At 44.2% G+C, this 27399-nt stretch overlaps 1 protein-coding gene across 1 annotated transcript in view; it reads right to left on the reverse strand.

Moving 5' to 3' along the window:
- PTPRE (protein tyrosine phosphatase receptor type E) overlaps window positions 1–20616 on the reverse strand; it is an 895414-nt gene extending 874798 nt beyond the window's left edge. Inside the window, exon 1 of the mRNA XM_085606227.1 lies at window positions 20233–20616. The gene's annotated coding sequence lies outside the window, so the exon portion shown is untranslated. The remainder of the gene's footprint in view (window positions 1–20232) is intronic.
- Window positions 20617–27399: the final 6783 nt, after the last annotated feature.

Consider the following 27399-nt stretch of genomic DNA (forward strand, 5'->3'; position numbering starts at 1 on the left):
GGGTTGGTTATTTTAAGAAAACTTGTTAATTAAAACTTACTTTGACTCTGCACATTGTCTATTTCATTCAAAGGAAATTAATGCCGAAAAGTTTTCATTATACCCATAGTAGCTATTTAGGATTTCAGTTGAACATTTGTGTTCTTTGGGGTTGTGGCATAGCAAAAGGGTCATGGGCCCTGGTGCAAGCAAAGGAAACAGACCCCCTGAACGCTGGGTGGGCTGTAAAATACAACAATAATCAGTGTGCATTTCACCTGCTGCCTCATTGGCAGCTAGACCTCTTATTTTGGGGTTGAAAGCAGTATTATTTGCCAGTCATTCTTGCCCTCTTTACCAAGCCTTTAATTTCACTAATATAAATACAAATCATTTTAAATTATGCATACATTTATGTTGGTGATTTCAGTGATTGATTGGCACTGACTATTTATAATCGTGATAGAATCTTGTGTTTAATAGACATACTAATAAAAAAACATATAAGGGCCAGACCTGAAATCCAAAGTTATATGAAGTCTCGCCTTAGATATTTTTGGGTCAAATTAAGTTTCTTGAATCTTCTCCTCTGCTAGAGCATCCAAAGTAGCCATCAGAAGTACAAAAGGCAACTACTCCACATGCCTAATTGATGGTGTTTGCAAATCAAAGGAATAATATAAGACCTTGCAACAAAAACTCATTGAAACTGATCTCAAAAACTAATAAATTAGAACACTACCATAAGGTCAAAAGAAATAATGCTCCTCCTACACATGACATAAACCCTGCTAAAATGGATACCACCAATCTTCCATCTCTATCACCAACATTAAATCTGAAAAAGAATTCTACAACATTATCAAGGCAAGCGCACAGTCAGACTCATCATCAGACACAGTCCCCCAAAAATCTTCAGAAATATACTTTGTTCAATCTGTGCAGGAGAGGTAGCAAGAGGCAAACATAACAAGTCTTTAGAACTTAAATCTTTACCATCCAAGTTGAGAATATGTTATAGTAGACCACTTCTCAAAAAGAAGAATCTAAAGGCATCCATTCCTGCACTCTAAAGGACAATCTCTAACGGTCGATTCCTAGGTAAACTATCTGACAGAGCAACTTGAACTCAGCTTCAACATTGAGACCAGGTAGAATCAGAGTCCATGCTCGTATCTATGTGGGATGACCTAAAACTCACAAAGGACATGAAAAAGGTGACCATCCTACACTGCTTTTGGACCTAGCAGTGGCATTTGACACTGTCCACCACCAGACGCTACACACGCCAACATCCTGGAATATGAGAAAATGCGCTCAAATGGTTTGCTTTCCACCTAGAAGACAGACAGAGCATGGTATTCCTAACACGTTTCATACTCACTCCTCAGAAGGTGAAACCTTCAGGGGGAATCATCTCTCTACTTCTAATCAACATCTACCTAACCGCCCTATCACACTTGATCAGATTGTTCAACCTCACCTGTTACAACTGATGGAGCGTGATGGTGCTCTGAAAATTGTAGGGGTGCATCAGAACCATGGATAGTTCGCACCCGCATATATTCCTCTGTTGTGATAATATTTGATCAGTAGAAAGTGTTCAGTAACAACATGTGAAAGTGTAAATGTTAGGAAAGTGTCATGCTATGTGAAAAGACAACGTAGCATTCATGTTATAATTTTGTAATTCATAGTATTGATATAATTTACCTAACGAAATTGCTTATGTGTGTTGCAATGTGTATGGTTTAACGTGCACCATATAGAAGTTGCACATAGACGTGACTAATTGCATTTAACGTGCAGATTTTTGTGTACTGCTTGCAGTAAAATGCATTGATGTGTTTTGTGATGTAATGGTGTAGAAAGGCCTAAATGAAATGTTCACTCATGTGTGTATTTGAAAGGCCTATGTATTTCATTCTTATATTGGCCGATTTCTGTAGGCCTGAACTGTATTTTTCCCTGGAAGTCTCTTTCTGCTGTTGGTAAAACTCATGTGCACGTTGGATTTGTTCTGTTCTCACGTTTCTGTTGCAGGTGGAGAAAGTCGTCTTTGTTAGTTAGAATAATGTCTTTTGCTCAGTAAATTTAGGCTCAGGAGGATGCTATACATTTTGCTGAAGGGAGCTGATAATTGGGAGCCAGTGTTCTTTCTCCTTGAGGGAGGCTTGGGAATCATAGTCATTGAGCCAGGAGCTGGGAGCACAGACACTGTGTGGAAAATCACCTATGGGAAGTGTCCAGCGAGATGAGGCGATCTGTGGGCGTGTTTTGCATTTTCATGTTTTGTATTAGGGATAGTGTCCCGGGGTGGAGATAGGAGAAGGGGTGAGGAGATCGAAGGACTTAGAACGAGCTCTGTAGCTTTGGCTACTTGACTCATACAACGTGAGTGTACTTCTTAGGAAGTCTTCATGCGCTGACACCTTTTTCCTGATCTTGCCTGGGAAATGCTAAGTAGGGATGTCACGATAGTGGTAGTGTAAGGACAGACTAAAGCTTTTTATTAATTCCCACCAGATGAAGACCGAACTTGACGTGAGGGCAATCATTGCCTGTGTTCTGCTTCTGAAGATTGTCATTCTGTTTATGATCCATCACATAAAGCTAGCCCGTAGGTTTGGATTTTAATTAGTTCCCATGTACTTGTACAATCTCGTAATGAGGTGCTTGTACATTCAGTTATTCTTGGCTTTGTAATAAACCCACTAAATTGGAAGCTGGAGTCTGTGATTCTTCAGAGTCATAGTCCTTGTAAATTGAGATCTTGTTTAATGATTTGTTTCTCCCCTCTACTCTTCTCAGCAGGCAATAAAGGTCCATTGGCCGTGAGTTCCACAGTAAATTGATATAGGAACTCGGCCCTTTTTTACAAATATGCAGATGATATAGAAAGCATTCTAAAAATGAATGTCCCAGAGGACCTCTACAAGTCAAGCCTTGATGACTACATAAATGCATATATAGCACAAATTCGATTGGTTGGATTCACAAGAGTAGTCACAAGTACAGGCAGCAGTACTATAGGCATACTCTTCAATGTACTTTTACTTGCCTGGCGTTTCTGAAACAGCCCTGAAATGTCCAACTCCCTATTAGGAAAACTGAAAACAGGGCAGGATCCTTTCTATAAGTACTAATAGCATATGAATATTACCATTTAGATTTTTTGGGGCTAATTCACGTAGATATGTTATAGTACATAAAAGTGTACTACATGAGTGCTCTTGTACTTTTACAGGCCTTTGTGAATATACCCCTGTATGAGCAGGTGGGAGCCAATGTCATGACAAGAAGAAAAAAATGGTCTAATTCTTTGTATTCTTTGTATTTATAGAAGTCACTGTACTTAAAAAAATGGGTCATATCTAACCTAAGACGCATCTTTGTAGCATATTGCTTCTTTTCAGTGCAGATTGCTGAATCCCCGCAATATGAGAACACACGTCATCTGTAGTACTTTATTACAGTTGATATCTGTAATCATTTCTTTATTGCATTTAAAAGTTCTGTTTTGTGGTTCTTGTGAGATCTTGACGAGATTTCAAATTTCAGAGTTGTGAAACATTCTCATTCATGTGACAACTAAAATGCAGAAGTGAAGGCATTGAGCAAAGAAGAACAATCCATAACGATGTCTAACAGCAACCTACTAGAATCAGAGAGAATTTACTAGAATCCCTTTCTTTATCTTCCTTCCCTTGTGAAGCGACATTCTGATGACCCCACTGCTTCCCGCTCCTGGATTTTCTATACCTGGATTTTATTCAATTGTGAAACGTATGTGACCGCCCTGTTAATAGACTCTGGATTTCCTACTGACCTACACCCCCACCATTGTCACAATCCACTGACCGCACAGTGAGACTGCGTCTCTCATCCAAGTGCCATTCTATTTCTGGGTCTGCCCATTCTTCTCTGTGCTCTCCTTCTGATACAAATTGCATTTTTTGTTAAATGTTTTTGTATTAGACTTTCTTCTATGCCCTACACAGCGGCCTCCAAGTTTTCAAACTTTTCCCAAGGAATCCCTTCCAAACTGCTCGCCCTCAAAAAACTAATTAAAACCTGACTGAGAAAGACATGAACGTGCTCTGTATTGTATGACAAACTTGAATACTTCACAACCCCCTCCCCGTCAGAAAAGCCCGAAAACGGTTTGACTCTGAATAATTTAATTAAAATTGTGTTGTAAAACATGCGGGATTTGTCCTCTTCGAATCTGCTCATTTACTAGAATATGATGATCACCCCAAGAAACATTCAACACCAAAGATAAATCTGGTAAATTTGAGCTAGAAGCGGTAGCCGATGGTACACAGGGCATTGTCTTTTCATCACCCAGTGCTCTCCTGAGGCATACCATGAAGTGCATTCAAGAGACACATCACCCACTGCTCCCGAGAAGTTTGTGAGTGCTCTAAGGTGCATCCTGAGTGTTCCTGTATTGTGCATCGTCCTGTAGTCGCCTTGTAGATGCCACTCTGTGTTGCTCTGCCATAGACATCACTAGATGCCCTCTTATGCACATTCCCTTGTGCTTTCAGAGCATTTTACTCTATGCCTCTGTTGATCCCAGTGAGGATATTTACCTACAGTTGTGTGCATACAACATGTGGCTCAGTACCCAAATACTTTGTGCCTCTATGTGCATTGACTATTCAAAAAGTAAAACCTATTGGTTTTGTCATTAATTATTATGAATGTCATCCAAACAATAGTGAACTAAATAAATACGGAAGTAGATTCAAGTGTGACACTTCTCTGTTTTTTTCAGGGTAACAAGTGCTGACTAGCCAGCTATACTTAAAGACATTGGGTCCAGATTTACAAACATGTCTCACAATGCAATATGGCACCAAAAGTTGCTGTGTTGTGTTGTGAGACAGGAAGAGAGCAAGGAAGCACCATAGCTACAGAGATATGGCACTATCCTGCTCTCTCCCTAGCGCCGGCGCACAATCAGGCTGCGGAGTGCCACGCACATACCTTTGCATTAAGCCTTCTGCGTGACTCTAGCATAAATTTTGTATTTGAAGGGCACAATTCCAGTACAAAAACTATGCTTAGACAAACTTTAAAACCTTTCCCTCTTTGGATGTGTGCTCTACAGTTAGCACACATACAGGGTGGGAAAAGTTAGGAGAAATATAAGCAAATCTCTGTATTTTAGCACCTGTTTTCAAGTGCTGTTAATTTTTGGTGCAAACCCCTATCTCTTATTGTTACTAGATAGGGATTTACATCAAACACCATTGGTGGTTGCATGGGAACACCCATGCACCACCCATGTAATGTCCCCTTGCCGCACAGTAACACAAAGCAGCGCTTCGCGCTGGTTTGCACTCCTTTTTCTTACAAACCAGCGTAAAGATCAATTTGCGTTGGTTTGTGAATCCCAAAAAGCATTTTCGGCCAGGTCTGCATTACAAAAGTAACTCAAACTCGACGCAAAAGCTGTGTATGTTTGGGCTAGGGTGTACGCATGTATATATGCAGCATATGTGTCACGCACACTAGGTCAAAGGGCAGCAAAAGGCTGTACAGGCTCCCTGAAATTATTATCTGTGTTCATTTGTGCATTTTCCAAATATGAGTGTCTTTTCGTCTTTCAATGTTATTAATAATTGAACTGTTTCTGGAGATATCACAACTAAAACAGAAAACAACACAACCAAACAAAAATATGCAGGGCTCCAGCCGTTTGTAGCAGCCAAGAGAGAGGAACTAAGTGGAAGAGAAGTTTGGGTTTAGAGGTCACTTGCAAGGAAGGTGCAGGCACATATTTTGGTATGAGCCCAACATGCGTGCTAGCTCTGTATAAAGCTGGTTTGGCAGAACAAGGTTTAGAGAACTCCTACAAGCAAATCCACTGCTAAACCACTATTAGCGTTTCACAGACTTGAGTGGAAGCCACAAGCAGCAAGAACACCAATGCTACTTCTGCAAGCCAAGGCCAAGATTTGACACAACAGTAGTGTTGGAAGCTCATTTGGCAGCACTACTTCTCTCTTTTATTTGCAGTTCACTTTATCGTAGTCAATCTCTAAAAAACTGGAACACAGTGACCCAATCCATTGCTCCTCCCTTTCTGTGAACACAAGAACTACACCCACACAAGGAAACATTGGATATCCTGTGGATGACTGCTGCTAAGATTTTGTTCAGAGATGCACTCTGTTGCAATCCAAAAGAAGTCCAAAAGGAAGCCAGGAAGTAGGTTGTAGGTAAGAGGTTTATTAAGCTTAGTTACAGGATGGTAAGTGGGAAAAGAAGTTCAGCCCCACCAGGAGCAGCATCCTTGCTGCTCAACCCACACACTCCAACTGTCTCTCTGTTAACCACACCAGGCTCTCCAGCATCCCACAACCTCATCAAACATTCTAACATTCCACATACATCACATTCATACTGGCTCTCCAGCAGGGAATGGGTAACCAGGGAAAAGGAAGCATTATAGGAATTCAAGTTACAACACACTCTAGATCAACTTTGCTTGAATTCTTCTTTGAATATTTGCCCACCCAGGTTTGAGACCTCTGGAGGATTATTATAATCAGTAATTGCTAAACATTTGCAATGCAGTAGCAACAACTCAATTTTCATGAAGCCAATCTAAGGCATAGGTGTTTTAGGTGATGTGATTTACCATGAATGAAAGCTGCAACATTGCTATATTTTGTAGAACAATAAATAGCAGATAAACTGTGCCTTTTCTGCCATTTTATCTATGTTGTGTGCTGGCACAGTAACACATCAATTGCAATTGGGGAGAACCTTCAAAACGTCAACATTGTTTTTCAAAATAAGTTCATGATAAGGAATAATTTTACATAAAGAGATAGTATGTCTTAGCCACACTACTGTAAATATATAATGCATATACAACCAGAACAAGATATAGTCCATTCAAATTAGAGTATCCAACTGTTTCTTCTCCACTGCTGATTAATAGTACAAACAATTCTCCTGGAACCTAGCAGTTAATAGAATTTATAACAAAGATTAGCTACTGCCATACGCTTAACAATCCCTCTTTTCTGTTTCATAGGTGTCTCACAGATAGGTTGCTGATAGACTGCAGGTATAGAAATGTTATTAAACTATAACAAAGATTATTAATAATGTGGCAGAATTATTAGTTATCGAACTTGTAGCACTCCTCTAAAATGACTTGCAGATCCCCTGACCCTATCTAACACTAGTCAGTGCACAATACATTACTTTGGCATAGAAAAATGTCATGCATGCCGCTTGCCTTAATTGAGACATATACACTATTGCAATTGGTGCTATCCATTCTCCATCGGAGTCCATATTAGAAAACTGTACATCACTCAACAAACGCTGCCTTGACACATACCCATGCACAGAGAGATATTACATTAGGCAATTTTGTCCTAGATTATTTTCCAGCAAAGGGGGTCCTAGATGAATCATGGTTGGCGCTCCAAATTCTTTTTTTCATTTCATTTGATTTTTTCTCTCAAAAATAGTTACCTCCTAGCTTAGTACCCTCAACATCCATCTAGCTTTCCTATGTGCCCTGGCCTCCCCTGATTACACCCAAATGTGTCCCTATTCACATTTTTGACAACACCTTCTACACCAGTACATGCCTCTACCTTCCACTACCAAAAACGTCAGGGTGATGTCACTGACCATTTCATGAGTGATGTAATATGTGACGTCACCAGCAGTGCATTGCGGGACGCGAGTTATACTTAGCTGAACTAACTATAACGGGGGAATTTCTCTGGTTTTGTGGGAGTGAAATGTCCAACTAACTATAACTTTCCCTAAAACCTATGGTTTTTTCAGTGAATTTCTAAGGATTTTTAAATGCTAATTTCTAACTATAACGTGCCTGAAACCTATGGTTTTTTCTGTGAGTTCCAAAGGTTTTTTAAATGCTAGTTTCTAACTATGCCTACAGAGGTAGGACATGTGATGAAAGAAGAAACAACGCAGAGAAAGAAAAAAAAGAAATGCAGAAAGAAGCAACAGAAGTCCACAAAGACAAAGAAAAGTGCAGGAAGAAGAAGAGATGTGCAGAAAGAACCAACAGAGGAGAATAAAGTCCTCCTGTGCCCATAACCTTTTCAGACAAGTAGTGGTGGTAACTGACTCTGACTAACCAGGCCTAGAGCCAGTGCTATGCTAAAATACACTTAGAATACAGTGAAAACACCTACATACACTAGGGAACACTATGCGTTGGGGTACCCTGTGATTAGAATGACCTCCTCTGTAAGTCTCTAGTACATAATAGGGCGGGGGAATTAAAACTACCTCTTAAAACACGCCACGGGGCGCGTTTGCACACTGGTGAAAGGGGGGGGGGCCTGAGGTTACATGTGTGCAAACACTCACTGTGGCCGTTTTAAGTTGGGGGATAATGTCCCCTTGAATCCTGAGGGTCCCTGGGGTCCAACTAGCCCACCAGGTACCTCCAGTAAGCGCCACAGAGCTGCGTTGCAGAGAGATGTAAAAAGGGGCATGGCCTGGACCACCTCTCCGCAACGCAGCGCAGTGGCGCTTACTGGAAGCACCTGGTGGGTTAGTTGGCCCCAAGGAGCCCTCAGGAATGAAGGGGAATTAATTGCCCAACTTGAAACGCACCACAGGGCGTGTTTGCACGCGTCACCTCAGGCCTCGCACCCTCCCTTAACCACTGTGCAAACGCACCTCGTGGCGCGTTTTGAGTTGGGAGATAAAGTCCCCTTGAATCCTGAGAGTCCCTGAAGTCCAACTATCCCACAAGGTACCTCCAGTAAGTGCCACAGAGCTGCGTTGCAGAAAGGTGTAAAAAGGGACGTGGCCTCTGAACACCTCTCTGCAACGCAGCTCCCTGGCGCATACTGGAGGTACCTGGTGGGCTAGTTGGCCCCCAGAAACCCTCAGTATTGAAGGGGAATTAATTCACCAACTTACAACTCGCCAGGGGGCGCGTTTGCACAGTGGTGAAGGAAGGGGGCGGGGCCTGAGGTGACATATGTGCAAATACGCCCTGTGGCTCGTTTTAAGTTGGGGAATTAATTTTGCTTCAATCCTGAGGATCCCTGGGGGCCAACTAGCCCACCAGGTACTTCCACTTACTGGAGGTACCTGGTGGGCTAGTTGACCCTCAGGATTGAGGAGGAATTAATTCCCTAACTTAAAACGCGCCACAGGGCGTGTTTGCACACGTGTGGCCCCTCTTCCTTTCCTATTTTATTGGCCCTGGGGACCCCAACCCCCGGGGCCTGACCCCTATTTTTTATTTTTATTTTTAAATTGGATGGGGGGACGCATGGCCTCCCTCCCGAGGTCATATTCTGCCCCGGGGAACCCATCCCGTGGGGCATGGCCATGGTTTTTTTTAAATTTAAATTATGGGAGGGGGGCTGTGTGGCCCCCTCCTCAGGCCATTTATGGCCATGGGGACCCCATCCCCCGGGGCCGGCCATTCCGCTTTAAAAAAAAAAAATTATAATGGGGTAGGGGGCCACGTGGCCCCCCACCCGGGCCACTAATGGCCGTGGGGACACCATCCCCTGGGGCCTGGCCTTTCGTTGGGGACCATGGGGGGGTCCATGGGGGGGTCCCCGGCATTGCTTTTCCACACGGGGAGCTGCTAAGATGCAGCTCCCGTGTGGAAAAGCAATGTGGTTTGGATTTTGAAAGCGAGAGCAGGTTTCCTGCTCTCACTTTCAAAGCCCAAACCAGAGTTTGCAATGACAGGGCGGGAGCCGCCAGGCTCCCGCCTTGTCATTGAAAACAGCAGTGTCCCGGGGGTGGGCACCCCGGGACACTGCAGGACCCGGCCCTGGGGGGGTGGAGGTCCCCAGGGCCATCACTGGCTCCAGGAGGGGGGCCACGCGGCCCCCCCCCAACGTTAGCAAAGCCCCGGAGGTGGTGGTCCCCGGGGCTCGGGGGTCCATAACAGACCCCCACATTTGCATACTTAGTGCCCCGGGGAGGTGGCGGTCCCCGGGGCGTGTGGGGGGGCTCGAGCCCCCCCACACAGGTAGTTTTATTTTACAAAAAACAAGCCCCGGGGGTGGCGGTCCCCAGCAAATATTTTTGAAAAGGCCCCGGGGATGGCGGTCCTCAGGGCTTGGGGGCCCCCCACCCATTTAGAAATCAAGCCCCGGGGGTGGCAGTCCCTGGGGCTGTGGAGAGGGCTGTGTGCCCCCCCGCAAATATTTTTAGAAACCCCCGGGGCGTGCGGACTCCAGGGCTGCGGGGGTCCCCTTGGGCCCCCGCAACTATATTTTTGAGATGCCCCCGGGACTTGGCCCACACGGGGGCTAATTAATAACGAAGCGCAGGAGACCATGATTTGTTTTTTTTATCCGGGATCCTCCACGCATCCCGTGATTTAAAAAAGAAAAAAAAAAGCTTTTTTTGGCCCTGGGGGTCCTTGTGGGACCCCCTAAGCAGGCCTAGGGGGTCAGGGTGTTTCTACCCTGCCCCCTTTTCTTGTTTTGCGCCTTTGTTTTTCTCTTTTCTTGTGCCTCGGTTCTACCAAGGCACAAGATGGCTCCCAAAACTTCCTGGTTTGAAGTGCTGACAGCCAATTAGAATGAAGCTTGTGATCGGGAGGGTGCGCGGATCCTCCATGCCTCTAAATATAGAAACTTTTATTTTTGATTTTCTCAGCAACTACTGAACGGATTTACAACATTTTTAAAAAGGTCGCTGAGCCAAGCAGTACCTTTTTGCCAAATTTGGGGTAAATCCGTTCAGTAGTTTCGGCTGTATCCTTGCATAAAGTTTCCTATGGGAAATGGATTTTTTTACTCTTATTTTTTGAATTTCTCAGCAACTACTGAACGGATTCACACCATTTAAAAAAAAAGGTCTTTTTCTGAACCAAGGGCTGCCTTTTTGAAAAATTTGGTGTAATTCCGTTCAGCAGTTCGGGCTGTAGTCGTGTCTAAAGTTTTCTATGGGAAATAACATGGAGAAAACACGTTTTGGGACCCCCCTTTTTTCTCGGCCCCCACTTGGCAAGTCACCCCGAAACTTTCAGGATAGGAGCTGACCAGAGCGAGACCAACGTTTTGAAAATTTCGCAAAGATTCTTCAACCGGTACCAAAGTTATTTGGAAAAGTAAAAACGCTTTTTGAATAGAAACAAGGTCCTAACTATAACTCCCTACTGGTGACCGCCAGTAGGTAATATATATATATATATATATATATATATATATATATATATATATATATATGCACACTCCAAGTGCAGGCTCACCGCGATGCTCCAGATTGAGAGGGCGCGTCGCCGCCCAGCGCCTGCTTGCTCGTTAAAACATACAGTTCATGCTCTCTTCCAAGTAAGTAGATAGTGTGACACAATTCCGGGGAATAAACGAATGGCTTTAATAGTTTTTCCATGCGCAAAGAGATTCTGTCCCTGAAACGCTTGGCATACGCGTTTCAGCCTTCAAACGGCTTCATCAGTGCCAGTCTCAAGGTGTTCTTGATGTTCCTGGGGGGGCCAAGTGATGTTATGCTCTTCCCGAGACCGCTCCCAATCAGATGGTCTCTCGCCCCTCCTCCACTTAATGATGTTCAGCTGCTTTGCTTGCATTCCCCAGCCAGGTGCATGCTGGTCTTGATAGTCCGTCGAGAAGGCCCATTGAGTAACAGGGCATTCCTTGCACCATGTGGTACCCCAATAATAATTGGCTGCGGGTATCAACACCACCCCTGGTTGCTGGGGAGTCCTGCCATTCCTTTGTCCCCTTATTAGGCACACATTATTGCCTCCTCTCTCCCCTCGCATCCAGAATCAAACCAAGTGGTTTTGGCATGCTAGGGGGGCTCCGCTTAAACATAAACACTCCAAGTGCAGGCTAACCACGTTGCTCCAGATCGAGAGGGCGCGTCGCCACCCAGCACCTGCTTGCTGGTTAAAACATACAGTTCATGCTCTCTTCCAAGTAAGTAGACAGCGCGACACAACTCCAGGGAATAAACAAATGGCTTTAATAGTTTTTCCATGCACAAAGAGATTCTGTCCCTGAAACGCTCTGCATACACGTTTCAGCCTTCAAACGGCTTCATCAGTGCCAGTCTCAAGGTGTTCTTGATGTTCCTGGGGGCCAAGCGACGTTATGCTCTTCCCGAGACCGCTCCCAATCAGGTGGTCTCTCGCCCCTCTTCCACTTAATGATGTTCAGCTGCTTTGCTTGCATTCCCCAGACAGGTGCATGCTGGTCTTGATAGTCCGTCGAGGAGGCCCATTGAGTAACAGGGCATTCCTTGCACCATATAGTACCACCTCCCCGGGGCTCAGTTTTATAAAACAAATTATTTTAAATATGTGGGAAGGGCAGGAGCCCCTCTCACACGCCCCGGGGACCACCACCTCCCCAGGCCACTGAGTACTTGAATTTGGGGGTCCGCAAGCCCCGGGGACCACCACCTCCACCTCCACCTCCACCTTTCTAAATGAAGGGAGGGGGACCACGCTGGAGCCCTTGATGGCCCTGGGGACCACCACCCCCCAGGGCTGGCTCCTGCAGTGTCTGGGGGGCCCACCCCCCGGGACACTGCTGTTTGCTATGGCAGGGCGGGAACCGTGCGCTCCCACCCTGTCATAGCAAACTCTGGTTTGGATTTTGTAAACGAGAGCAGGTTTCCTGCTCTCGCTTACAAAATCCAAACCAGACTGCTTTTCCACAAGGGGAGCTACATGTCAGCAGCTCTCTGTGTGGAAAAGCAATGCCGGCGGGACTGTGGAGGAATTGGGGTCCCCCCACGGTGCCCAATGGGAAGGCCAGACCCTGGGTGATGGGGTCCCCGGGGCCATGAGTGGCCTGGGAGGGGGGCCATTTGGCCCCACTCCTTTAATAACAAAAAACAGATAAAAAGAGGCACAGCCCCGGGGGATGAGGTCCCTGGGGCTAATAGAGGCCTCAGGAGGGGGGCCACGCAGCCCCCTCCTAAATTTTATTTTATATGAAAAAAATAAATGTATGGCCATGCCCCCGGGGATGGGGTTCCCGGGGCCAAAATTGGCCTTGGGAGTGGGGCCACGCGGCCCCCTTCCCATATATTTAAAAAATATATATATATAGGGGTCAGGCCTTGGGGGATGGGGTCCCCAGGGCCTCAAAACTGGGAAAAAAGGGGGTCACACAGCCCTACTTCTGAAAAAAAACAAAAGGAAAATAAAATGGCATAGCGCATGAGGCCCGCCCCCTCCCTGCATCACTCTGCAAATGCGCCCTGTGGCTCGTTGTAAGTTGGGAAATTAAATCCCCTTAAATACAGGGGTCCCTGGGGGCCAACTAGCCCACCAGGTACCTCCAGTAAGCGCCAGGGACTGCGTTGCAGAGAGGTGGTCCAAGGCCACGCCCCCTTTTTACACCACTCTGCAACATAGCTCTGTGGCATTTACTGGAGGTAGCTGGTGGGCTAGTTGGCCCCCAGGCACCCTCAGAACTGAAGGGGAGTTAATCCCCCAACTTAAAACACGCCGCGGGGTGCGTTAGCACATTTGAGATGTCATCAGTGATGTCACTGACCATGTCATGAATTATGTAAGACAAAATACTTCTGCTACAGTTTATGTTATATTATTATTTTTATATAGCGATCGATTACCCATAGGGCGTCTTGGCGCTAGCTGAGAGTTGGCAGAGTGTTATCCCATCCGTATGACCCGTTATTGAATTGAGAACAGCCAAGTTTTCAAGGCCTTTCTGAAGGCCAATAGGTTTGGCATGGTTTTCCTGTATAGAGGCAGCACATTCCAAGCCATGGAATCTCCCAGCACAAAGCCCCTGCCTCCCCAGGACATGCAATGGAATCTAAACACTATCATCAAATTGGCTGTGGTTGACCGGAGGAATCTACCCGGCCTGTACCAGTTGAAACTTTTTCTCAGAAAAGGTGGTCCTTGGTTATGCAGCACTTTGAACGTGATTCAAAGTGCTTTAAAAATAAACATCTGTCTAACTGGGAGCCAGTTCAGGTCTTTCAAAAACTTAGAGATATACTGATATTTGGGAATTTTAAACAAAAGCCCGGCAACTGCATTTTCCAGCACCTGCAGCTTATTTATGACTGATTGATGGGCATTAAGGTATAGTCCATTAAAATAGTCAATCTTTGCCATCACTAAAGCAGTGATGGCTGGTTTCTGCAACTGGGCCAGAATAAATAGTAACATTTTCTTTAACAGCCTAAGCATATACAACGCCACTGACGTGACTGCATTAGCTTGATCCGTAAAAGATAGTGTATTGTTAAAAATTACTCTAAGATTTCTTGCTGTCCTAACTGGGACAGGAGGAGACTCCAGCTCGGATGGCCACCAGGATGGGGATCAGAAGGATGGTTTTGCCCAAAAGTTCAATACCTCAGTTTTAGCTGAGATACCTTTAAGGCAATTTCTGGCCATCCATACACTGGCTGCCTACATGCATTCATTGAATCTTTGGTCACAACCTGAGTCACCTGGGTTGAGAGAGACGATGAATTGTGTATCGTCAGCATATGGCGTGAGCAAAAAATCAAAAGATCTGATGAGCTCTGTTAGAGGGGTAACATATACATTGAAAAGTGTCAGACTGAGTGATGATCCTTGTGGAACTCCACAAGGGAGACTGTATGTGGGTGAGGAAAAGACACCTAGGTTGACCATTTGTTCTCGTTTACTGAGAAAGGAAAATAGGAGTTCCCAGGCTACTCCGGACACCCCTGTCATGCTAACTGTATCAAAAGCTGCTGACAGATCAAGAAGGACAAGAGCAGCTTTTCCTCCTTGATCCTGGCTCATCCGAATTTCTTTAGTGGCTTTGATAAGAGCTGTTTATATGCTGTGTTTAGCCCCGAAACCAAATTGTGTGGCGTCCAGGCAGCTATTCTTCTGTTTGTGTGTGACTAATTTCATGTTCATCACTTTCTCAATATGTTTTGCTGGAAGTGGGAGGCGAGAGGTTGGGCGATAATTGTTTGTGGCAAGGGGAGCAACAGATGACTTTTTTAAGAGCGTCAGAACCGAAGCTTTCTTCCAGCAAGTGGGAAAGATACCTGTGGCAAACATCTTTTAAAAAATGGTGGTTATTTTGGTTGCAATAGTTTCTGCTGCAAGGCCAACCACCTTAGGGGGACCGGGGTCACATGGTGATACCCAGAGAGCAGTATGGAAAACCGCATTAATCAACATGCTTGGAAGCAAGACCTTAGGACGGGTTGGTCCTGCCAGTACACGGAGTGAATGAAAACAACAGTACTAGAATGGAGTGCTCAAAAGACAAAGAAAACAGTAGCTCCTAAAACGGGAGCAGTGCATGGATACAAGTACTTTGTCCATGTTCTGGGGAAGGGGCAAACACAAGAAGAGGCATGAAACATGCATGCCATGGACAAATGGGAACAAAGGATTTCAGAGCAACAATGGAGCGAGCAACTGATAAGCGTATGGGCGGGCTCAAGTCCACAGACTGAACACAACACGTCTCTTCGAGACAGCATATGTGCTGTCTAGCCAAGATCTAAAAAGGGGGGCAGAACTTTAAAACCTCATGTTAATTTCAGTAAGATATTTCTGTTGCACCAACAGAAAACAGCTGAATGGAATAATACCACATTTTACAAAAAGTGATCTGGTGTAAATCTGTTCAGCCGTTTTCAAGAAATTTGTGTTTAAAGAGATGCTCGTGGTATATCTGGACGGTTGGTTCTGTGTGGTGTTTAGTACACTGTGAAGACTTGCAAATATTAACATCTAGCTGTACACTAAAGTATATCTATCTTTTTACTGAATTAACATTGATAACGGACAATCTTGTCAGCACAATATGTCTATAAGATCTACATATGTGTCTATGTATGTTAATCGTTGCTCATAGTGCCCTCTGATAAAGTGGTGCCCCATTGATATGGCAGGTAATATGCTGAGCAAGTTTGATATTTTGATCGGGTCTCTATGTCGTTCTTCTTTTAAAAGTGGCAACCATTCAAGAAATTATGATTTGTTGTGAGTATCATAATACTCTTTAATTTATTTTTGAGGTAAGTAAGTTGTTATTTACAGTATTTATGTCTATTGCGTAGCTTTGGTCCGACAGGTTGAGTATCGCGGGAGTTTGATTTTGCATCTCTATTTATTTTTCATTTTATTTCTCTTTGCTTTCTCTGAGTTTGATACCCATTATAAAAATGTTTGGTCTCACAACACTATTTAATTCATTTGATTAGACTCCTTGCCAATTGGAGCCGATATGTGTTTGTGAAGTATAATCCTATTTCTGAATGGGATTTAATAATATTTGCTTTTTGGTCCTTGTCTCATTAAGAAGTCACTTTTTTATAGAAGAATTCTTTCTCTACTCCTAAGATGGCGCAGTCTAGTCACATTCAGAAGAAAGTAACTTACTCTTCTGGTTCGTTAGTTTTGGGTCATTATGTTTGGTGGGGGAACAAGTCGGAACAACGCGGGCAGAGCCACGTGAGTTCCAACTATGCAAGTACTACCACACTTGTTTTAACCACTTATACGCCTTAGCCACGCATATGCGTGACTAAGGCAGTGCGTGACTAAGGCAGTGCGTGATCTAGCTGCTGGTTGCAGCTCTGCGGAAGCAGGAAGACACCAGAAAGAGAGGACATGGTGAGTTAAGTGGGGCTGGGTCCAGGTTTGGGGGGTTAGTTTGTGTCGGTTGGGGAGTAGTTTTCAGGGCTGGCGGGGTCGGGTCGTTTTCAGGGCTGGGGAGTCGGTCGTTTTCAGGGCTGGTGGGGTCCGGGTCCTCTCAGGGCTGGGGGGTCGTTTTCAGGGCTGAGGGGTCAGGGTTGTTTTCAGGGCTGGGGGGCTCGGGTCGTTTTCAGGGATGGGGGTTGGGGTAGTATTTAGGGCTGGGGTAGGGTCGGGGTAGTTTTTTTAATTAGGCGTTTGAGTATTAGGCCTGAGGTAATTTTAGGGACAGCACGAGGTGGGAGGGGGTTGGGGTACTGTATGTTAATAGACAGAGTATTGGGCCTCAGGGCAGGGGAGAGGAATGGGTAGTCGGGATAGTTTTTAGGGCTTAGGGTAGGGGGGGTCGTTTTTTTAGGGCTTGTGGTGGGGGGGGTCAGTGTAGTTTTTTAGGTCTCGCCTGACCCAGCGCATGCGCTGGTCTGGCGAGACTTATTGAGAGGGCTCCAAAAAGTGCTACCAGGCCAGCCTAGAGCTACAGTGCATGTGCGCGGATGCGCGCGCTCCGTTTTACCGCAATTACTTTCACTTTCGCGGCCGCAAGACCGCTTTGATGTTGATCACGCTCGCAATCGCGATCACTCTCACTTTCGCGGCCGCAAGGCGCTTGGCATAGCCAATAGGTCTCGATTTTGGGACCTTATAAGTATTTAGTTACGCAACTGTTGCATGGCTAAACACTTATAAGGTCCCAAAGGCGAGACCTATTGGCTATGCCAATGCTTGTTTAAATAGGGGTTAGGGTTTTAGTCCCAAGGGCAGTGGAAGGGGTTGGGACAGCGTGGGGGGTGGGAGGGGGTCAGGCTATTTGGACCTCAGGTCGGGGGGCAGGTAGCTTAGGGTGGGGGAATGGGGGGTCACGACCTTAGCCATGCATACCCCTTTACCATTCATGCCTTTACCACAACATTTTGTGGTAAAGGCATGCGTGGTAAAGGAATGCATGGTGGTTAAGACGCATTCATGGTTCAGGCTGCATGGTAGAGACACACGTGGTTTAGGTATGTATGCCTCTATCATACAACCTGTTTGGTGTGAAATCAGTGGGGTTTAAAAAGGGTAGGCAAATGGCGGCGGTTCTTTACAAGTAATTAGATTATAGGCACGCTGTTGAAAAAGATTCCATCTAGTGAGTTGAGTGAGTGATAGTAACTTGTCGCTAACTAAATTCAGAAATTGGCACAAACTTCTAAAACCATTATGTATGAGTTTGAAACTAGGAGCTTTTACAATTTTCTTCCAGAAACCCTTTATGATGGGGAGATGCATAAATATCTCAGAAAGTGATTGTGCTTAGCTTCCATATAGCTGGTGAGTTTTGTTGTTGTTAAGTTATTGAAAAATGTAGAGAATTTTTTTTTCCAACTTAGGTAACAGAATCTAGTGAAAGTAATGAAACATATATCTTTTCATTTTTCTGATTCCCATGTTATTGCTTATCGGGGAGATATCACTTAAGTGAGCATATTAGGCGAGCTGGAGTGGCTCTAAGTGAGAGAGTGAAAAGGATACACATCATGTTGGTTCCAAACTTCTGTGAAATCCTTTAGGAGAGTTTAATCTACTACTATGAAAGTTAAGTATGGAACAATTACTTGTTCATTAAGTAGGTGGTTCTAATCGAGTAATGCTGTGGCAAATTAGGTTGCATGGGATATCCTAGCGTAACTAGCCGGTGTCTACTCTAAACACACGAGCTTTCAATTAGATATTTTGATATAACCTAGCTGAGGGTCACTGTGTGGTAGATTGACAAGAGTGGTTCTATCACAATCAGTATTAATAATATGTTATTATTGACAAATACAGCAAAACGATGTGAGTGTATAATCCTGTTAAAAGATGTATTGTAATTAAAAGAGAGCAGTATATTTCAAGGGACTACTTTGTTAATACATGATGAAGTTTGGAGATGTTCAGTGCTTCGAATGGGCAGGTCCTCCCCGTACTGAATACCTGCAATTCTTTCACTTGAAAGGGACTTGCACTTTCCATCACTGATGTAATAGATTTAATGCAAGAGTACACCACTTCCCAGAAGCAAACATGTACTCTAACTAGTGAGTTCCTGCACTTGTATATTTCCATTTAATGCACAAAAGATATTTGTGATCTAGAAAGCAGTATATGTGGTACACATGTGCTGGCTGTAAAAACTAATAGTAGGAATGACAAATTATGGATAAAATACAAAAATAAAGAAGAAATTGATTTATAGAGACTACGAAAAATAAAATTTTCAGCCTTGAAAGTATTTTTGCTGTTTGGACTCTTTAACAAAATTGTCTTGTGACTATTAGAGATTTTGTTGGAATACGTACAAGTGCACCAAAGGGTAACTAGTGTATATAAGGAGGTGCAAATATCTTGGTTTCTCATTTGCAAATGATTACCTTTGAGATGTAGTATATAACGAAATATTTTACATACTGAAAAGTCTGATACTTTGTAGCTAGATTCACACTTTAGAAATCTGATACATACATACATTTGGAAATTGTGTGAACAACAACAATATAAAGACAGAAGACATTGAGTGAGGGGCTTCTAGTCTCGTCTCCTAGCACAGTCCCATGGCAACACGCGGTACAGTACACTTTACATTGCAGAACGTACAAACCCTAAACATACTAAAAAGCAATTTCTGAGTCCTTCCTCCTTGTCCATTTTACAAATATGGGGGAACATAGCATTTTCCTGGGGTGTGGAGAGAAGAACATTTCCCCTTTCCCCTCCATGTACGCAAATCACATTGAAAGACACGGATCACAAATCCGGTTGCCCACTTGCTTGTCCTTGGCAAGCCCCACCGCTCCCCTAAAATAAATTCCGGGCTGCAGGTCAGCAGGGATTTCACAGGAAAACAGAAACCATAGCGGAAAACAGATGCTGGGTTTTCACCTGCCATGAGAGATAATGCGTTTGCAAAACGTGCTCCCTAGACCAGCCGTCTTCCTTACTCTGTGCCCCAAATGAACAGGGACACGTTTCTCCGAGGGAATCTCGCGCCTGCATTACTTTACAAAACCTATGCATTTTTTATGATCTTGTTTCTTAAATCCTGTGTAAACCCGCGAGGAGGGAATTTCGACCGCCTCTATTTTGGCACGCTCTTTAATGACAAGCAACGAAAAGGGAAGTGGTTTCAAAACAGGAAAAGAATACGAGCAGCAGCGGAGAAACATGACTGAGAAAAAATAAGACAGGACAGCCAGGCGCAAGTGCCCAAAATGATGAAGACAGTGAATCTTATAGTATGAACATCTGCAGTGCACAGTTAGCTCATGCTCGGAAATTCCCGCAGCAGCTCAGTGACAACAACACGCTTAACAGCATCCAGTGTTTCCTCACGAAGCCGCCGCTGGACCCATCTTTCAGATCTCGTTAGCGAGCAGGCTGCTGGAAACGCCTGTCACCTGCACCATTCTGCGCACCGCCCCTGCCTTTCCCTGAAGGCATGGCCAGTGCCCGAGCCGGCTCTGCGGTGTCAACGCTCCCGCAGCCCAGAGCATCCCACAAGAACCAGCGACATGCCTCCTTATCGCGCCTCTTACCTCAAGAAAGCACGCGCCTGGTCCGCGTCCAGCAGGCGCTCCCCTTCATTTCCTGATAGGCGACGAATAAACACGGAATGACGAGGAAATCAAAAAATCCCAGCACGCCACCAAATAAAGCAAGAGAGGAAACGGCGCGCGCTCACAAGGGGCCCGGGATTTGGAATCGGAAGGAAGTGTGATGATAACGCCGAGGTTTGCTGCTGGCATCCAGCAGCTCTGTGCTGTGTGAACTCCGCGATGCTGCTGGTACAGCTACCACCTCCCTTCCGTCTGAGTGGGCGGGGGACCCCTGCTGCTCTCCGAGGGAATTGCCGGGGACTGGAGAGTCTGCTCAGGAAAGGTCACTGCTTCCTAAACTGCTGGTCGCAAAACACAACAAGCAATCACTTGTAGACTCAGACCGCTGCTTGTTTATCCGGGAAGGGGAGGAGGGACGAGACAATAACAGCCATTTAGTACTCTTGGGCGCACGTGTGCCACCCTTGCATAATCAGTGCTATTAATAAAAATCCACTATTGTGACAGTAAAACAATATGGTTATTTTTTTCTAGGATATGCGTTATAAAAATCAAAACAGGCAAAACGGCTACAGGAACAGTATATCGCATATTGAATCGCACACACAAGCACAAGCGTCTTGATCCGACATGTTCACAATTGACAGATTTCACTTTTTGGAAATGCACTGAAAGTTGCTGCAGAGCAAAGACTGTGGTGTTTGAAATTGAAAGGGCCGGGCCCATAAGTTCTAGACCTGTTGTAGAGTCACAATTGGATGTGTTTTTTTCGCAGCTTGCATAAAGGGGAGAAAAGTTGTTAGAGGATCAACCAATTACAACTACTTAAGATTAATTTTATTTATTTCAAAGCCAAAAATGACTGAACATAAAGACACATCAATATAAGCGTGCAGAAATACATAGGAATAAGCATGACGCCAAACCTGCGTATCCAGTTTAGTTGATAAAGCATAAGCAATACAATTAGTTCAAGGAGTAAAATGCAAAGGATCAGAAAACATGAGTCCAAAGTTCCCTGCATCGAGGTTGGTGAGTCAAAAGCATTAAATCTATCCCTACTCTAACACTAAGATAACATCCTTACTTAAGCTTTTCCAGATTGTGGTAAATAATTTAATTACCGGGACTTAATTTGATACAGAAACATAATAAAATAGCTCAGTAAATAAGAGGCAGAATCCGTGGTATTAGAGGTTCGGAATGGGCTTTATTCCAATGGTCGATTATAATCGGTTGCTCCAAGTTCCATCACTACGAAGGTTCAGGAAGTGAAGTACATACATTATTGACAATCAATTACTTTTATACAATAGGCATTACAGTGAAGCAAATACAAGAGGCGTAACAATTGATAGTATGGATAATATATTCGTGCGTAGCGAGAAATGGGCATAACTAGGTGTGATTTAAAGAACGTCATCAGATGTGATGTCATAAGAGGGCGGTTACATGAAAGAATTTCGCAATGTCAGCAGAAATACTTGGCAGAAATGCGCGCGCAGCAGCATGACGTGTGATTGACGTGTAACTAGGGGGTGAAGGGGACTTGACATTTAGCTCTACATGTGGCGACAAAAGTCTGGAGGGTCAAGTCAACCTAATCCCAAATCATATCTAACATCCTATGTTTAAAGAACTAAGTTATCCAGAAGAGAGGTCTTCTTAGAGTAGAATCTTATTCTATACTGACTATACTGACTGTTAGTGCGTGTACAAGCGTCTAAGTGTCTACACTAGATGCGAGGGCGGAAATCTTCCATAGCAATAGGGCTATGAATTACTTGCATAAAGACAGAGAAGCCGGGCCTTTGCTCGGTAGCTGGAAGAATGTTTACTTAAACTACTAGACAGGAATGCATCGGGCAGGGAACGGAGCAGATAATTTCGAAGGTGAAATACAGTTTTTGGCAGGCAGCAGGCTGATGTCGGGCTTCATGAGCCGCGCAGGGAATGAGACAAAGTTCATGGTCACAGATGCAGGCTCAGACTGGAGCTTTCAGAGGCAGAAGGCAAGAAGAGTTTGATGACAGAATCAGGGCCTACTTGCCTGGACTGTAAAATGGCATAAGTGAACCATATAAAGCCGGTGGCCTTTCGTACTTAAGAATGGAATATCCGGCCTATTCATGGTGGATCTGACAGAGGACATGTTGACGGTGGACGCACATGTGTTTGCGTCTTTATAACTGGAACTGGAGGGAACATACATGTACTTATGATTCATACATGAAACCGTTGGGGTCCAAGATAGGGGACATAACTGATCAGAAAAATCCATATTTCCACATTCCCTCCTTGTCCCCTACTTGCCCGTTAAGAGATATCAATCTTCATCAATCCATTGATCTGTTCATATAGCATCATTTGTTCTTCTTTCTTCTTCTGTGACGAATGAAATCTTGGTGGTGGAATACACGACGTGGCACACAGACCACAAATCGCTGGTCCACATTGTAGACATAGACAGCAACTGAGTAGTATGAGAAGGCCAATACCTAGGAAAGATAGGACCTTCCATCCAAAGGTAGATAATACACTCCAAAACCAACCGGACCAAGTCCAGGTGCCTGGATTCTGGTGTATCTGGCTTACAATCTTATGAAGGCGAGTTATGGCTTTATATACAGATGGCGAATTTTCTGGTATGAAAATGCAACAGCTTGATCCGATGACCCTACAAGCTCCGCCCCTATCGGCCAGGATGACGTCAAGGGCAAGACGATTTTGAAGCACAACAATCCGCATAGCGGACTGCTCTTCTGTTAAATTGCCTAAGGCGGAAATAGTTTCGTTCACTACTGCTTCAAGGGTTCTAGTTAATCTACGTATCAGCTTACTATTAGTAACGGTACCTATATAGGGAAAGAGACCTTTATTGAAATCTGTGTATTTTTCCCATGCTGTTTCAGTATAATCGACTATCAGGAGATCTCTCCTTACTCTATTATATACTAAATGAGTGTTTCTGTGATAATCAGGAGGAGCTAGAAAAACAGGTTGCAAAAGGAATCCAATATAGCAAGTACCATCCCAATCTAGAGGTAAACGTACATATGCCGTCTGACCACATATGAAATAGGAATGGCGAGAAGCTCTAAATGTAGACTTGCCTTGATCACTAAATTCTACTATAGTGGTGCATCTACTATGGCCCATATGTATGGAACCATTCTTTCTTACACATAGTTCACCCTTTACTGGAAATATTGACATAGCGGGCAAAATTGGAGTAGCTTCGGATTCGACATTTAGGATCATAAGATTAAGCGTAAAATTACCTAATCCATACACTTCATTTTCTAGATCAGTTCCTGTTCTCTGGGGAAGTCCCTCCTTGTTAGGGTGGCAGACCTTAAGCAAAACTAAGTTCAAATTTCCCCATACCCAGTTATCTTGATAAACTGCAGAATTCGAATCTAGAGAATTAATTAAACTAAACCATGCTCCACAGGAGCCGTTGTGTGTGAACGGGTATGGAAAGAGAGGTAGAATTCCTTTATAATTCTGATAGGGAGGGAGTCGGCCACATATCCAACAATTTGTAGCATTGCTAACCTGATGGGAATGATGTAACATACTAATAAACGTGTTATTGCGCAGCGCAACTCTATAAGACAACTCAAGCGGAGGTAATTCACTAAAAGAATGTTCAGCAGTAACATTGTAAACATGTCTAGAAATAGGAAAATATATGTGCAACAATATACTTGCAGTAATTATTAAAAGACTTAAGAAAAACAAAATTAATAACGTCACTATGCAATGACTACGCAGTGATTTACAGTACGCCTGTCGTTTCAACATTTTTCGGGTGCTTTCTCTATTCAGGTCCAAGGGATACATGTCAGAGACAATTCAACCGCTTCACCTTGGAGAGGACTTAAACAATCAAATTGCTTGACTGATTGGGCCTGAGTTTTAGTTTACAATGTTCGGAATCACTCTTTTCCACAAAAGGAAGTTTTGAGTCAATGGGTGAAGACACACGAGGTGTGGTATTCACATCTGATTGTAGTCCATGAAATTTCTTGATATGACTTGAGTGAATCCAACCTTTTCTGCCCTCGATCTTCACGGCTGTCCTTGTGGTGAGCAACACCAGCTGAGGCGCCTTCCACCTAGGTTCCAGCTGAGTCTTTCGATCAAAGTTCCTCACGAGGACCAAGTCTCCCGGAACTACGTCATGGGGTTTCACCTCAGTGTTGTCAGGAAAGGCTGCAGCTACCTGTGAACGACAAGATTGTAGTGCAGACATCAAGGAAGCCAAGTAATCTGTCAGCATGTTACAGTCAATATCAGTTATTTTGCGTGGTATAGGCGTCCCCCACATATTTGGTGGTCTGCCGAAGATCACTTCATACGGGGATAGCCCTGTTCGAGAGTGTGCTACCATTCTTGTGTAAAAGAGTGCAACTGGTAATGCTACTACCCAGTCGACACCTTTCTCTCTGCATATTTTGGACAATCTAATTTTCAGAGTCTGATTATGTCTTTCTACGAGACCTGCTGCTTCGGGGTGTCGGACACAGTGGAATTTCCACTGATAGCCTAACAAAAGTGAAACGTGTTTCATTAATTCGGATGAGAACGGCTGGCCGTTATCTGAGTGCACAACACGTGGTAAACCGTATCGTGGGAAGAATTCTCGAACCAACTGTTTGGCAGTAGTCGGGGCAGTGTAATCTGAAACCGGGTATGCCTCCGTCCAACGGGAAAGAGCACAAACAACTACGAGAACATATTTGAATCCTCTACATCGTTCCATCTGGATATAATCCATCTGGAGTACTTCAAAAGGATGATCAGGAGGATGAAATCCACCCTGTTCTACGGGAACGCTTTTTCCTGGGTTGAACTGACAACAGATCATACAGGTACGAACTTTTTGTTTGGCTGCTGCTCGTAAATGTTTATTGAACCAAATGTGTTGAATACTATCTAGCATAGCTTTTTCTCCTAGGTGTGCTGGACTATGTACAGTGTTAATTATAACTTGGACCATTGAATCAGGAAGGAACCACACAGACTTTTCCTTCATCATCCATCCTTGATCCGTTTGGATCCCTCCTAATTCAGTCCATTTCTTTATTTCGTCTGGTGTAGCATGTGTCTGCATGTCAATTACGTCAAGAGTAGGATCTTTAACCGTCATACAATGTGTTGGCGTCGGGACTATTGTCTTTGTCATGTCGAATGTTTGAGTTTGAGCAGTCTGTTTAGCTGTTCTGTCAGCTAGATCATTGCCTTGAGAAATGATATCAGTAACTTTCGTATGAGCTTTACATTTCATAATTGATATTGCAGTGGGTAGATGTATTGCATCTAATAAGGCATGAATGAGGGGTCCGTGCTGAATGTGGGCACCGTGAGAAGTTAAATAACCTCTCTCTCGCCACAGCACGCCGAAGTCATGTACAACTCCGAATGCATAACGTGAATCAGTGTATATGTTGACTTTTTTATTTGTGGCTTGAATACAGGCTTGTGTCAGAGCGATGAGCTCTGCGGCTTGAGCTGACAAGGTATTTATGCAATTTGTTTCAATGATTTCAGTATCTGTTGTGACTGCGTAAGCGGCCACTAACTCTCCTATACTTGTTCTCATACATGAACCATCTACATACAACGTCAGGTCTGGGTCCGACAATGGGACATCGGTTAAGTCTTGTCTGGGTTTCGTCGTTATTGTAATAACTTCAATACAGTCATGGGCTAGTGGGTCTGTTCCGTTTACAGGTAAAAGTGTGGCAGGATTCAATGTGTTGCAGCGTCTTATTTCTATATGTGGCTGAAACAATGTTAACTCGTACCCTGTAAGTCGCGCTATAGTCAAGTGTTGTGTTTGCGTTCTATTCACAAGAACCTCTACTGCATGTGGTACTTGAACTGTCAATGGATGTCCTAACACTATGGCATCGCTTTGTCTGATTGCTAAAGCTGTCGCTGCCACTGATTTCAGGCACGCAGGCAGAGCCTGAGCTACGGGATCTAATGTACTAGAAAAATAAGCACATGGTTTGTGTGCTCCTGCTTGTTCCTGTGTGAGTACTGACAAGGCAGTACCTTCGCGTTCTGTAACAAAGAGTGTAAACTGCTTATGGTAACATGGCGTTGCTAAAACAGGTGCTTGACATAAAGCTTTCTTTAAGCTTTCAAAAGCTTGTGTATGTTCCTGAGTCCAAGGGAGAACAGTCGATATGGCTGCCTCCTGTGTTGTCAACTGAATGAGTGGTTTTGCTAGAAATGCATACTGAGGGATCCACTGCCTACAATATGAAGTGAGGCCTATGAAAGCCCGCACCTCGTTTTGTGTCTTGGGTATTGGCATGTTAGCTATTAACTGAATGCGGTCGGGTGTAAGCTGCCTACCCTCCTTGGACAGCGAGTGTCCAAGATAAACAACTCGCTGGACACAGAATTGCAGCTTAGAAGGGGACACCTTGTGCCCCTTTTCGGCTAGAAATTGTAAAACTGTCAGTGATGCTTTCTCACATTCGGGTTCGCTTCTTGCGGTGATCAGCAGATCATCGACATATTGAAGCAAGGCAGTGTTGACTGGCATGTGGATACTGTCAAGTTCTCGTTTCAGTGCTTGGCTATAGATGCTGGGGCTTTCTGTAAATCCTTGAGGTGCGCGTGAGAATTTAAAGCTACGCCCATTTAAACTGAATCCGAACAAATATTGGCTTTCCGGATCTATTGGGACGCTGAAAAAGGCATTCTTGAGATCAATTACAGTAAAGAATGTTGCTTCGGAATCAATAGCTGTCAGTAATGACGAGATATCTGGGACCACAGGAAATTGTGGCACAATGCATTTGTTTAATTCGCGCAGATCAATAACCAATCGATATACTGGCGGGGCCTTTGGATCTGTTCGTTTAAGAATCGGAATTATCGGTGAATTACATACATTGGAGTCTGTTTCCACAACCACTCCTTGGGCAATGAGCTCGTCAATGATTTGTAGTAAAGCCACTACAGCATCTGGTGGTAACTTGTATTGTCGCATTCGTGGTAGTACCACTCCTGCCTTTAGTGTAACTCGATATGGTGTAATATTCATGCAACCCACATCAGTAGGGCCTTGTGCCCATAGATGTACAGGTAAAGTCTGCAGTCGGGGATCCATGTCTCTAGACA

The sequence above is a fragment of the Triturus cristatus genome, chromosome 1_2, assembly GCF_964204655.1.
Source record: "Triturus cristatus chromosome 1_2, aTriCri1.1, whole genome shotgun sequence".
Taxonomy (NCBI): domain Eukaryota; kingdom Metazoa; phylum Chordata; class Amphibia; order Caudata; family Salamandridae; genus Triturus; species Triturus cristatus.